The sequence below is a fragment of the Callorhinus ursinus genome, unplaced genomic scaffold (genome assembly GCF_003265705.2).
Source record: "Callorhinus ursinus isolate GAN/ISIS: 27379988/994484 unplaced genomic scaffold, GSC_fseal_2.0 scaffold9, whole genome shotgun sequence".
Lineage (NCBI taxonomy): Eukaryota > Metazoa > Chordata > Mammalia > Carnivora > Otariidae > Callorhinus > Callorhinus ursinus.
The window spans coordinates 36,069,342-36,075,133 of NW_027397071.1; positions in this window are offsets into that span (position 1 = coordinate 36,069,342).

Below are 5,792 nucleotides of genomic sequence, written 5' to 3' on the forward strand. Positions count from 1 at the left end.
ATAATGTGAGTGAAATAAATCAAGAATTTTAAGATCTAGTCACTCAACAAATCACAGACTTAGTATCTCTTGATCTGTACAATATATGGATTGGATTTTAGGTCCCCAAATTTCTACCCAGCAATAAATTTCCATATTAACTGTCCGAATCAGAAATCAATAGTGTTATAAATCACTAATAATATAACAATACAAATGGTAAACTGTACTTTTCAAGTCAAACATTACTTCACATCCATTATCTCAAATGATCCTCTCCACCTTTGACCACCTCCCCCCAGCCGAAAAAAAAAGCCATGAGGGAGCCAGGATAGACTTTACTATCCCCATCGTACAGGTTAGAAAACTAATGCTAAATATGCCATGGACAGAATCATAAGATGCTCAATGGCTAGAATCCAGATTTTTTGATCCCAAGAGAATGAGTCTTTCAGGATTCTTATAAAACATTTTTTCAAAAATGAAAAAAAATCGTTGATCATAGAGCATTTTGATTTCTATTAAAAATAAAATTTCCCATGAGTTAAGGGATAGATTAAAATATACAAAAATTGAAATGTTCTCTTCCCTGTATTAATACGTAAAAGCAAGGAAACTAACCCTGCTTATTTATTCTTCATTATTCTTCATTAAATATTTTTGGCAAATAGTGGGGAATTGATTGTTTAAGTTTTTAAATGTTAGGTACCTGTCGTTAGCAAGTCATACTTGCATTTTAAACAGCATATCAGACCTGCAAAATATGTATAATTATTATAACATTTAAAAGAATTCATTTTTCTCTGGGTTCAAATATGAGTAAATAAATCATATTCTAATTATAAAACCTCTAGAGTTGATTAGAATCAAGTTTAATCATATTCATATTTTATTATAAAGCCAATTAATTCACTTACTGGAAATGTACTTATACTATTAATACTATTAATACCATTGTTTTTAGATATCTCATATTAATATTTCTTTGATTTGAAAAAAGTAATCATTTCTTAAGGTTGCTTTATGATGCCCTGTAAATAAGTATTTTAGGAACATGATCTATAGCTCTACTCCTGAACTTCCATGTTCTATAATATGTCATCAGTTTTTCTGTGGTTCATTTATTTTTTTTAAAGATTTTATTTATTTATTTGAGAGAGAATGAGAGAGAGAGAAAGCACATGGGGGGTAGGGTCAGAGGGAGAAGCAGACTCCCCGCCGAGCAGGGAGCCCAATGCGGGACTCGATCCAGGGACTCCAGGATCATGACCTGAGCCGAAGGCAGTCAGTTAACCAACTGAGCCAGGGATAGAGGTTGTCAAAGACATTTGAATGCTAACTCTTGAAAATATTCTTTCATCCCTAGTACTGATTTCCTGTGAAAAATAATGTATTAGAATGAAATGAAATTAGAATAATGTATTAGAATTAAATACAGTAAATAATGTATTTAATAAGTAAAATTAAGACACGGTGAAACCTATTTATTTCTTCCAATAAGCTCAATTAGATGGGAAGGTTATGATAACTTGTAGATTTCCTCTTTTGGGCTGAGTGACAGGAAATAACCATATATAACTGCCAAAGGTTATTAGCATTTAGACTGAGGAAGGACTACGATTTGCTAAAAATTTTTTTAAGATTTTATTTATTTATTTGAGAGAGAAAATGAGAGAGAGAGAGCACATGAGAGGGAAGAGGGTCAGAGGGAGAAGCAGACTCCCCCCTGAGCAGGGAGCCTGATGCGGAACTCGATCCCAGAACTCCTTCTAGTACAACTTTAAAACTTACTCCTGGGTGGACTCCTTTCCTTATTTTAGTAAAGTGAAATTGTCTTTTAACTCGCAACATAGTGAGCATATGTATTGCATTTTAATATCTCCTTTTTTTTACACAATTTATGAAAACAAAATATCAGGATAATAGCTTTTGAGAGCATTATAAAGTTTGAAATTTCAAAGTGAACTGAAAGGAATGGAGGGAAGGAGACCTGGAAGAAGACAAGGAAGGGAAATGGAAGGGGAGAGAGGGAGGGGCAGAGAGGGAAAACCACCCTGATACCCTAATAAACAAACTTGTCTTCCATTGCCTCATATTGCTGCACACTGAGCAGTTTGTCAGTTGGCAGAATAAAGAAGTAATTCACAGATTCTACACATTCCAGTCACACTCGCGGGAATGGATTCTGGACTTCTTCAGGACTCACTGAGGAGATGAAACTTGGCAGAACCCATGTGGAAATTCATTTCATCTGTTTTCATTTTATACTGTCTATCACATATATTTGATGACTAAATGGAAAAGAAAAAATGAAATTCCACCATATGGATTTCTATTAAATATCATGTTAGCTATCAGTTGTCACACCTGTTATTTGATGCATTTCAGCCAATTGGTATAATTATATATTTTTGCAACCTATATCACTCTACGGGGCCTTATTTATTTTGTAATAAATCCAATTTATTAAAAATTTACTCAAACATTTTAATATATACCAAATATTTGTTTCCAATATATTTAAAGATTTTTCAGTCTGCATCTATAAGGGATTGATAACATGTGGCTGTTTTTAAGTGAAAATGAGTCACTGTTTTCCATGATAATGTCACTACAGGTCTGCGGGCTCTCTTTAGAAACATATAGGTCAGCGCATGCACTTAGATTTGCATACAATTTCAGTGAGTTTTGAGGCTCCCTGATATCTCTTCTTAAAGCCTCCCAGGTTCTGAAGCTCCATCAAACCTCTGTAGTCTATCAGTTGCCTCCAAAATTCTATCATTAGGGTCACATATCCATTACATTTTTTAGTATTCCCCCATATTTGTATATTTATATATTATACCATGCAGGATTACTCTCTTAAATATAATATAAACATAGATAAAAGTAGACTTGAAAAGACAAAACAAAGATGCAATGAATAATATTTTATTGTTTATTGATATGGCTTCAGAGTATCTATATGCTTGGGAGTGATTTATACTTAGTGATGGTATATTATATAAAATCATGTTTCAAAAAGTTTTTAATTTTTTTTGGTTTTTGGCTAAATTTTTATCAGATCTGATTAGCCCCTGCTTTTACCTCCTAAAATGACTCATAGTATGAGTACTGACATTCCACTTTCAAAACCGGCAGTCCATATATCATAAAACATACCTCAAAGCCTCATGAAGATGGCTCATCAACCATTCAGACTTCTGACTGGGTAGAAACCAGCCTAAACTAGAAATTTCTCAGTGGGATATAAAAAAACAAAAATACCCTTATATGTATATTTCAATATACATATATTTCAATAGACATATATTTCAATTTCTTTAGTCACAGTCAACCTTTAAATAATTTTTTAAATGCTTCCATCTGACTTTTTTTATATTTCCTAGACTAAGTGCTATGAATGTGTACTTGACTGAAACTATTTAAGATGATTTCCTGAGGTCCTGTTTCTAAACTCACATGACATCTTACTTAGATCTTTCCCTTTGGCTGCATCACTTGATAAAAAGAAAGATTAAGGGACGCCTGGTTGGCTCAGTCGGTTAAGCGTCTACCTTCGGCTCAGGTCATGATCCCAGGGTCCTGGGATCAAGCCCTGCATTGGGCTCCCTGCTCAGTGGGGAGTCTGCTTCTCCCTCTGCCTCTCTGTCTCTCTCTCTCAAATAAATATTAAATAAAATCTTTAAAAAAAGAAAGATTAAAAGAGAATATATTGTGTTAACAAAGATATCCTTTTTTGAATTTCCCTGCCAACTATTTTTCAATATGCTGAGCAAAGTTTTCTTTTGAAAAAAAAAATTATACCATCCATTTCTCAACATTCACTTATTAAAAATGTACATGAATATGTATTATTTCTGAGCACCTTGCTAGGTACTGTAGATTCTTTTTTCAAAAGTTGGTATCTGTTTCCTTTCTTTATATACTCTCAGTCTTAAATTAATTGAATTAACAGGGTACCACCCAAATTCCCTCTGACTGTTTTTCCTACTGCAAATGCACTTTTCCTAAGTCCATAGAAAGTAAGTCATGCTTATCAACCACCAAGAATTCCTGAACTGTATATAAGTGGGCACTAAGAATCAGTCCCCACCCTTGCAATCTGGGTCTCAAATAAATCCTGGAAATGGTGCTTATTTTATCAGGGAATATGAAAGTTGACATTTCTATAGTAAGCAAGCTCATTCTTTGGTGGTAATAGAAAAGAGAAGAAAGACTGATCTAATCATTCCAGTATTCCAAATTACATCATAGATAGTGACTCTGAAAATGAAAACATACTTCACAGACCTACTCTGTACAGTTTATATTCTGTCCTGTGACAAAGTATTTAAGGAGTGAAAATGACAAATGTGAGGTACATTAGCAAAATGAATAGTCACTTCTTCCCACCAGCACAAGGAGTTTTATCACAGTGTATCAGGAACTAGATAGTGATTTAAGAAGAAACATTAGAACTACAGTATATATTGCAAAGGAAGATAGCAAGTTTAAAAATATGACTACAAAACTGGTAAGCATTATATTAATGATTTTAATATTTTGAAATATTAAACTATCACTTAAAAGATAAAGAAGTGAAAAAATACACAGCAGAATATGTCAGGTAAAAGGGAGGAAGTAAATTTAACTCTGATTTAGTTAGTAATTGCTTGCATTTTTCACTGTGCATTTGTACCCCTACATTTTTTCAGAACACTTGGCTGATTTTGTGGGAAGTACTGATTCTCCCCACTGCCTGTTCACTGTTTCTGCTCAGAAATTTTAGAAATACATACAAGGCTAAATTAAAGATCCAAATGCTTAAACAGCAGGGAATTTTCTACTAATTCTACTTTGTTTCATTTCATTGTTCTTATTAATAGCAGTTGACCTTCAGGAAGAGTTATTGTAAGACAACATGTGTTCAAGAAGAACTCTAAAGATAAATATGTATAGGGGGCGGAACAAGATGGCGGAGGAGTAGGAGACCTGGATTTCGTCTGGTCTCAGGAATTCAGCTGAATAGGGATCAAACCATTCTGAACACCTACGAACTCAACAGGAGATCGAAGAGGGAGTAGCAACAACTCTCTGAACAGAGAAGCGACCACTTACTGGAAGGTAGGACGTGCGGAGAAGTGAATCCAAGGCGATATTCGGGAGGATAGACGGCGGGGGAGGGGGCCTCCGCTGCTTCTGACAAGTGATAGAGCCACGAGCACAAAATCGGAACTTTTAGAAGTCGGCTCCGCAGAGGGACGTTGCTCCAGTGGCTAAGCGGGGGATGGAACCCTCGTGGGACAGTGTGGTCTCAGGACCCTCAGGGTCAAAGAAAGACCGGGGGTGCCTGAGTGCAGCAGAGCTCCCAGGTATTGGAGCGGGGAAGCCGGCTGCAGAGACAGAGCCAAGGCGCGGGCTCTCAGCTCGGCGTTGCCATAAACTGTGATCGGTGACAGTCGGGCCACTTCTCCTCCAGCAGGGACCCAACAAACGGCAGATCCGGGGAGACTCCCCTTCCTCCCCGGGGAGGAGCAGCGCGGGAGCGCACCACAGGGATCTGCTGGGTTTGGAGACTCCACACGGGGTCGGGTGCCAGAGATAGAAACGCTTGGTCACAGGCTGGGTGAGCACAGAGTGCGGCCAGAGACCAGGGAGACAGGAATGACTGCTTTTCTCTGGGGGCGCACTGAGGAGTGGGGCCCCGAGTTCTCAGCTCCTCCGGGCGGAGGTTGGGAGGCCACCATTTTCAACGTGGTCCTCCAAAGCTGTACTGAGAGCTTGCAGGGAACAAAAGCTCCTGAGAGCGAATCCGAGCAGCTTGCTTAGCC